General features: G+C 38.7%; 1 protein-coding gene across 3 annotated transcripts in view; it reads left to right on the forward strand.

Moving 5' to 3' along the window:
* mthfr (methylenetetrahydrofolate reductase (NAD(P)H)) overlaps positions 1-282 on the forward strand; it is an 11,981-nt gene extending 11,699 nt beyond the window's left edge. For all 3 annotated transcript variants that reach the window (XM_040152101.1, XM_040152102.1, XM_040152103.1), the window contains one exon: positions 1-282. This exon is cut by the window's left edge and continues 1,235 nt beyond it. The gene's annotated coding sequence lies outside the window, so the exon portion shown is untranslated.
* Positions 283-9,484: the final 9,202 nt, after the last annotated feature.

A 9,484-nucleotide genomic window follows, 5' to 3' on the forward strand; every position in this document is an offset into this window, starting at 1 on the left:
TCTGCATGGCAGCTTATTTCAGGGACAAAAACATTCAATCTGGTCGAAATATGGCTTTTGTTCTGGGAAAAATATGATCACCAGTAATCACCTCACTTTGGGATATATATATGTTTTTGAAACTGCTAAATGTGATGCATTTTTAGTGAGTAATGTGAGGGAGTGAGTAAACAGATTTTGAGTTAATTGGAAGCCACAATTATTTCAGCTCTTCACATATCTGAGTCAATACAGTACCGTCTACCTCACTCTATAATGCCAGAATGATGTTAATGAATAATTTCTCCAGTGTCCACAGGCTACTGTATCTTCTCTTCCTGCTTTGACTGGGTCTTTTACTTTTTATGAGGGTACATGAACTGTTCTTGTTATTACAGAAAGGTTTATAAGTTGATGTGCATCATAATAAACATCAAAACCAAAGCACACATGGTACTTAGGCACAGTGGTCCTAACAATAATGCTAGCATGCTAACATGCTGACAATGAGAATGCTAACATGCTAATATTAAGCAGATATAATGTCAAGACACACATCTTGAATGTTAAGATGCTAACATTTGCTGTTTATCACCAAAAACTATGTACAGCTGAGGTAGATGGCAATGCAATTAGTTTGCAGCTTTTGGTCATAAACCAGTACTGGACAAACACAAATTTTTACCGGATGGTGGCACCAATGTACACCAATGTACTTTCGTGGGAAGCACGAATATCGGTGCAAAATTTCAAAGCAATCATTCCAGTAGTTAGAGTTAGTTAGGTTTGTCCCATATCAAAATCACATTAGCCTACTCCAGGAGTAAACAGGACTGTGTATGCATGGAAATGACATATCCTTTTTCTGATAGGAAACTTGATCATGATTTCATAGTTTGTTGCACAGTGTGGAAGATGCAATCAGGATGGATCTCTGTCCGCATTACTCTTCCTCATGTAATATTTCATCAGCCAAACTTTTTCTACCTGCAGATGTCTGCTGTTTCCCAGTGACTCATAGTAAAAACTACAATTTGTTTTCTTCACTCAAGGTCAGTGATGAGATGTACTGCAGCACTGGTGCTCAATTTCTCATTAGAAAGAGAGCATACAACAGGATTTGTGGTCATATCATAATACTTTGACATTTTAATATACCTAATCATGCCAACCATAACATCATTATCATAGAAAGATAGATGTATATATAGATCTATCTATCAATCTAAAGGGCAGAAAGGCCCATGCTCCCTAAAAAAATCTTGATAATGATTATTACAGAAATTCCATGCTGAAAACCGTCACTGCCACAGCTGAGCACATTCCTGGTCCTATCACCATCAGGACAAACACTTTTTTTCATCCACTACTGGAAAGGATCTAAAATATCTAAAATCATTAATATTTTGTTTGCTGTGTCCAACACTTTCACATTGTGAGATGTCATGGATAGGCCTCTTTAGGCACCCCTAAGACTGTTTAGACTTACAGTAAGGTGGAAGTTCAGCAGTGCCATAAAATGGCTGTGTAGTTCAACTCTTACCAAGAATGTACAGACTGAAGCCTCTGACCCTGTCTCAATTTTTCCAGAAGAACGCAAAAACATACCACGAGACCAGCTGCTGTCTCTTTTTGGATATCTGGATACAGCTGCTGCTATTTCCGTTGAAATGGCAGTTAACAATTAGATGCACCGTGCCTGGACTGATATACTGTAAGTTGCTGGTGAACAAAGAAGAAAGAACTAATATTGTATTTATCATCCATTAACCCCTTAAGGTAAAATGTCTTTGTACTGACCTTAGACAATATCACTTGATTTATTTTTTTTTCTTTTGCTGTAAATATAATTTTATTTTGTTTAAATGCGATTTCAAAATTGTAATCCCTGCATGTAATACTTTAGTCAGTATTACACAACCCAGTTTGCAGGTCATCTAGTTCCCTGATCTGTCAGCCTAACAGGGTGTCAGGTTACAAAATTCTGACTACATGCAGCTTATTGTCACATGAGAGGCTGACTTTACACTGACACGCTGTAGATGTGACAGTATCACCAGCTTCTATAAAAGCCTCTGTGTTTTAAAATACTAAATGAGAACTGCAAATAAATGAATGTATGATAAAAAAATATAATTATATCGAAGATGTGGTAATATGTCTCTATTTCATTTAAACCAATAAACTTTTGTAGTACAATTCAATTCAATTTTATTTAATTCAATTTTATTTATATAGCACCAAGTGGGTGTTGAGCAGGGTAATGGGGGCAGTAGGTGGTCTGCAGTCACAGATCCAGACTCGGCAGCACCAGGGGCAGAAATACCTGCTGAATGCAACAGAAAGAGAGAGGAGAGAGATGAGAAAGCACAAAACTACAGGAGAGAGAAGAAGTCAAGTTAATAACGAGCATTGATGGCATATGAATGCGTGCAAATGGAGAGAAAACGAAGGAGAGAGGAGCTTGGTGCATCATGGGAAGTCAGCATAACTACTGGGTGGTTCAAGCCAAGCCTGAGCCAGCCTTAACTTTAAGCTCTATCAAAAGGAAGGTTTTAACGCTACTCTTAAACGTGGAGAGGGTGTCTGCCTCCCAGACACAAACTGGAAGATGGTTCCACAGTAGAGGAACCTGATAACTGAAGGCTCTGTCTCTCATTCTACTTTGGAGACTCTAGGAACCACAAGTAAGCCTCCATTCTGGGAGCGCAGTGTTCTAGTGGGGTAATAGGGTACAATGAGCTCTTTAAGATATGAAGGTGCCTGACCATTAGCAATTATTACTAGTTGTCATCTATCCTCAGTTATATTAACATGTTTTTTTTTTTTTTTAATTTCTGGAAGCTCTAAAATTGTTGTTGACTCTTGGCTTTTAAATGAAAAAATAGATCACATGAAAGGTCACATGACCAGATCCGTCTACTTCCTGCTGGCACCTTGGGTATGTAAAACACTTCAATTAACAGATAGAACTATCAGATTTTGTACATTTATTCTTTAAAGAGTCTACTGCTGATATATTTTGAGAATTATACTCCTGCATATATATTTTGCTCACAAGAGGTGTACATTTGTTAATGGTCATAATTGTGACCAATAGTAACACAGTGTTTCAATTGAAAACACAGGTTTTAGCCGCTAAACCTAGTTATCTTTTGTTTATTTTTATTTTTTTACACTGTTTCAAACTATCAGATGTGATGGACCTCCTAGACTTATATCATTCTCCAAGTGCTTTGTGCAGCATCACCATCATTCCTACACTTGAAAAAGAAGCCATTAAAAGTGACTGTGATAGTGATGGCTCGGACAGGGAGTACCAGGATGAAACTGGCCGTTTGCCAGTTAGACTATTGAATGGTGATGCTGAGGTGAACTATCTGGATGATATGGCAGGTGTTCATGAGATCCAATTGGTATGCCCCACCCCCCCCACATCCCACTCCTGCAACAGTCTGTGTTGAAGCTAACTGACCACCACCACCATATTTGGTGAGTCTCCCCCAGCGACCAGCTGAAAAAGGAGATGACCTGAAGAAAATGAGACCCCAACCTCCTCAAAATATTCAAAATAGGGACAGGGTTTTTAAAGAATCAAACAACCTGCTACGTCCAAGATTCCAAATTTCGTGATCTATGGCCCAACTGCAGCAGAGTGCATAAAGCAAAGTAAACCTGATCCAGTCAATTCGTTTTTGTTGACGTACCCTCCTCCTCTGAGGGAGCTCACTGTTGGGATGTCAAACACATATTCATTGCAAACTAAAGAGAAAATAGTTGATCTGAACATGAATGAGTTGTTTACTATGGGGTTCTTTTCACATTTAGCTACAGTTCTGTGCCACGACTGCAGATGTTTTGGTCATATGACCCTGATGTCTACAATGAAACCATTTCAAATGCAGTAAGAAGGAATCACTTTGATAGGATAATGGCCACAATCCATCTGGTTGATAACTCAAAAGCCACAATCAACCCTTTCTACAAAGTACAGCCCATCTTCGGTGTACTGAATAAGTCTTACAAAATGGTTCCATACTCAAAATGGTTATTGGTTCATGAAAGCATGATACCTTATTGTGACAGGCATGGTTGCAAGCGATTCATCAGGGGCAAACCAATCCAGTTTGGATATAAATTGTCGAGCCTTGCATCACCTACAAGGTACATGGATCATAGGGAGTCCTATCTTGGAGTGCACGCACATCTCCCTGAAACTGGCATAGGACAGGGCCCAAGTTTGGTCTTCGGTCCAGCTCAATAAGTGTACGTTCCTCAGGGGTCTAACTTTGTACATGACAACCATTCCACCTCATTTAGCCTCCTTGATGAAATGCCAAAACGAGGTTATGGATGTCTTGGAACTCTCAGATAGTGCTACCTGCATGAAGTACCTTTCTCAGATGTGATGGATTTCCATGAATGCCTCGCAGATGCTCTGACATCCTTACATGAGGGGGAAAGATACTGGTTCATAGGAATGATAACAATGTGGTAACCATGGAAACCAATGCTGCAGAGAAGTATTCTGAGGTGCCTCTAAATTGGTGAAACCAAGATAAAAAAGTTGACAAAGTTCCACAGCCATTTGTTTCCTCACATACAAAATGACAACTGCTGTAGTTTCTCCTGGGACTCCACAGATGAATTTGTTCATTGTGTTACTTAAACTTAACTCAATTTCTCATAATTCCTCAGGTCTCATATCTATACAGGAACTCCGCCCATAGACCCAACAACCAGTTACCAATGTTAACTGTTTGGCCTATGGACCACGATGTCACCAGGTCAACAAAACCCCAATGCGCTCTTCGTTTCCTCTCTTCTTCACACCAGCTGCAGGGGGAGCAACAGCTCTTCTCTTCACTGCTGTCTTCTCTGCAGGCCTGCTCGGAGCAGACTGCTGCACTGAACTCTTTCAACAGCCGTGATGCAAGAGCCTGCCTAACATTAATAAATAGTGAATAAGTTTAATTTAGTGGCAGCGGCTACCACACAAGGTCTGCCAGCTGATTTTACAAGCAACAGGCTGCCATGAATTACCATCCAGCGGGTAACTCTGTAAGGAGAACAAAGGAGTCACCAGTGATCTCCAAAGAGACACAGAAGCCACACAGCAAGAGCAGCCTATACCCCACCACGAAGCTGCACAAGCCTGCACCTCACTGAACCTTCATGGACTTGTTAACGTTACCTGAGCCTAGCATAGCATAGCACAGCTAAGCACAGGACTGTTTGACTGTTGCCAATGTATATGTATTGATTTCTGTGGATGTATTCACCAAGCTTTAAATATAATGCCTGTTTATTGTTAGGTTATTGGATAACCACACCTCTAAATCTATGTATGTTTCCCAAACATAGGACTGGAGGTACATTTAATAACCACTATGTCTTGCATCTAACTAACTAAACTCTCTTTTAACCTGGCACCTTTGTCCTACATGAATTGGCCTTAACGAAGAAACACACTCTCCTCCTTAACATGCCATGCAGTCTAAGTGGCCAGCTTTGATTCCGCCATCTTATTTTCAGTTTCCTTTGGTTACCATGTGGCCCCAGCCGCCACTTTGAGTCAGCCATTTTGTTTTTGTCTGTTTTCCTACACACATGCACATGCACATACACACACACACAAACACACACAAACACACACACTTGTACTTCTATCTTTGTGAGGACACTCATTGACATAATGCATTCCCTAGCCCCTTACCCTAACCTTGACCTAAATCTAATTCTAATCTGAACCCTAAAACCCAGCCTCAACCCTCAAGCAGCCCTTTAAAGATGTGTCAGAATCAATGAGTTGGCTATCCTTCCCCCTTTTTAAGGTTGGTGCCCTGAGGTGGATTTACTGTAAATTAAATCCTATTACTTAATGTAATAATTATTTCTGATAGCCAAAAACTGATAAGTTGCACCTACAAACTCACTTCACTGCTGTTGAATGTTTTGATTATTTTATGAGCAATGACTTATCCACCAGATTGATTGAAGGAAAACAAGTTTCACTTTATTACTAATATAATGTAGCATTACTGATAATACAAAATAGATATCTTCCTCTTAGAAAATGTTCAGAGATGATATTATTATTATTTTATATAATGCTATTTTAAAATGTTGGATTCTAGATGGTTGTATAGTTTCTATGTCCTGGCTTCTGTTTGTCATAAATAAGCCTACCTTGGATGAGTTTGCCAACAGCAGTTTTTATATTACTGTAAATTCAAACATGTTACATGAACAATAGTAATGCATTTCTGAAGTAAATTCTAACCATATCTAATTCTAAATAGGTCTAATTGAAGAATTTGTATGAATTCTGACCGCTGACCAGTGGGAAACACATCTCAAATTATACACTAGGTGGCATTACTTAAGTCATAATGTGACTTTGTGTCTACAGTCACACTAGTGGCTCTGTGTTTACTACTAATTACAAAAAAACAAAAAGTAAAGCTCAGGCTGATGGGACTTTTGTAGGTATTTCTTCATAAACCAGAGGCCTGGACAAATTAAAATTTTAACCTGGTGATGGTGATAGATTAAATATCAGAGGATCAACAAAGTTATTACAGTTCATCCTACGGGGAACATAAATTTGTCTGAACCAAATTTCATTACAATCTATCCAACAGGCCTTCTTCCCAGCAGAAATTCTAACTTGTAAGAAAAGCAGAGGTAATACTAATGACACTGACAATGGCTCCTTTTTATTCAAGTGTCCTAGTAACCATGCTTAATACCAGGACTCTAAAACTGAAGCAACTAAATGGGATTCAAACTTCATCCGATTATTTACACCTGTGCTTTTTCCTGAAGAAGGTTCGCCTGGTAGCTAATTCTATACATGTAAAGTCACTGGACACAGTTGAGCTCTGATCATCACGGGCCTCAACAGTTAAAACTGAGTTCACATGAAGTAATGAATGTGAACTTCAGGCAACTCGAGGCTATAAGAAACTATAAGAGGCTTCTTAGGTCATTGGTCACTTTGTAGTTGAGATGCTCTAATGGTACCTTACAGGGCTGAATTGGCAAACAGACAAAGCAGGCTGTACTATAGGGCTTCAGACCCCGAAAGCCCCAGGTCAACAGGTCAAATTAAGAAAAATGTGACCTTAGTGTACCTGGAAATGAAAACAAATGAATGATTTTTCCAGAGAAAGTGGGCAGGATAGGACAGTGCCCTGTCGCCTTCTGACTGTAACTCTAGGGACAGACAGGAGCCCTGTAATCTGAAAGCAAAGAGCATGGGATGGAGTATAAGGTTTAAGGAGATCAGAGAGGTATGAAGGGGCCTGCCAATTTAAAATTTTATATGTCATCAGTAGCACCTTAAAGTCTGATCTAACATGAATAGGCAGCCAATGAAGGGAAGCTAAGATTAGTGTAATATGGTCAAATTTGCTAGCTTTAATTAATATTCTAGCAGCAGGATTCTGAACTATTTGAAGGCTTTTAGTACAAGTAGCAGGACTTCAAACAAAACATTACAGGATTAATGTCGGAATGAAACAAAAGCATGGATTAAGGTCTGCATATTGTGATTTCTTTGATGTTCTGATAAAAAGAGAGTGTAAGATCAAAAGTAATACAAAGACTCTTGGAAGGAGAGGTCTTCAGGAGGGTTTAATCTTCCTCAAACCTAACCCTTTTACAATGTTCCATCCAAATATACGTTTCCTGTTGTTCATATTACAACATCATAACTAAAGAACTTGTATAAGTCTAAATGTTGCTTTTTTTTTTTTTTTTTTTTTCACCATTTTATACTTATGAGTGAAAAAATATCCAAGAGTCAGGCAGATACTTAAAATGTCTTTTACTAGTTTGGGCCACAGCAGTTCAGGAGTGCACACTTTTCAGTTTGTCATACAACCTCCATTGAACTCACTAAAGTATCTTTGCTTCTGTCTAATGGTAAAATTGTTCTCTAAATAAATCTTTGTATTAATGTGACCATTCACATTAATGACAGTGATAATGAGTGGGGCTGTCAAGGTTTGGGACTGATTGCTCATTATCTGGCTCTGTTATATGACTCAGTATCCTGATGAAATTCATATCCTTCAATACTAACAGCTCGATATAAAATCTTTGCTTGGACTAGCTTTTTGACTAAATGAGTTCAGGTTGTAGGATTCATTAAATAACATCAGATCTTTAAAATTGTACACATCTGACTTCTTATGGTCTAAGTCTCTTTATGAGAGAATGTTCATTTATCAATATACTGTCAATATACTCAGATAAAAACACTTTAAAAAATTGGTAAAGCTTCTTGTAACTGATTTAATATTTATGAGAGAGAGGAGAAGAGAGAGAGAAAGAGAAAGGCAAAGAGAGAAAATGTAAGAGTTAAATGGAATGAGCGAGTCTGTTAAACCTCTGTTCAGTCATTAAAACTTTCTCTTTACATATTTCCCCTCTCCAAATCAAAGCCCTACTCTGTCAAAACTTGTTACCCTCTTTCAGTCACTCTGCATCCCCTTGTCAGCTGAGAAATTAATTGAGCTCTGCATTACTTAGAGTTTCTCATTATCATACTGTGGAAACGAAAGCATCCCTCCCATCAGAAAAATTGTCTCGTCTCAAATCTATGATCAGTTCTTTTTCGTCTCCAAGAATCCATCACCAAACCGGAACTTATGTCTTTTTTCGGAAATTTCATCTTGGCTATGCACATTATACCTCAGGGCAGATCCTTCATCTTCCACCTTATAGATCTTGCCCCTAATGTCAGGTCTCTCTTCAATCCTATTAGCCTCAACAAGTGTTCTTTGACAGATCAAGCATTTTCAAAAGTTTTGCTAAATGAATGGATTGGTATTTCATTCTTTTATCACAACAATAGAATAGAATGCCTTTATTGTCATTGCACACAGTTGGCTCCTCAATTTCCCCCCACGTTTGTTGTGGTGACCTTCCTTTTTGTTCTTTTCACGTTTTATAGTGGCTGGTAACCTATGAAGCGATGCAGTACCAGTCTCACCCAACCTTGTCTGGCTTCATCCTAACTTTTTGTGTCACGTTATAATTATTTCTCTTTTTAAACAGTTTCAGTACTGCTATAGGTGCTTCTAATGCTAGTACCAATTTAATAATAATGCTTCTATTAGTAGTAGTATTATTGCTACTCATATAATATATTAAATGTTATACCTATGTTTTCCTATTGTTCTTATAGCAATGGCTTTAAAAATCTGCCAACAGGGATCTACAGCTTTTCACTGAGTATGGAAATGATGTGAATCTTTGCTGTGGCCTTCACAGTCACCAGATCTGAACCCAGTTGAACACCTATGGGAGATTTAGGACCCACATGTTAGACAGCGCTCTCCACCACCATCATCAAAACACCAAATGAGGGAATATCTTTAGGAAGAATCCTTCCAGTAGAGTTCCAGAGACTTGGAGAATCAATGCCAAGGAGCACCGAAGCTGTTCTGACAGCACGTGGTGACCCAACACCTTGCTAAGACACTTTATGTTAGTT

Source organism: Xiphias gladius, chromosome 18 (assembly GCF_016859285.1).
Source record: "Xiphias gladius isolate SHS-SW01 ecotype Sanya breed wild chromosome 18, ASM1685928v1, whole genome shotgun sequence".
NCBI lineage: Eukaryota > Metazoa > Chordata > Actinopteri > Istiophoriformes > Xiphiidae > Xiphias > Xiphias gladius.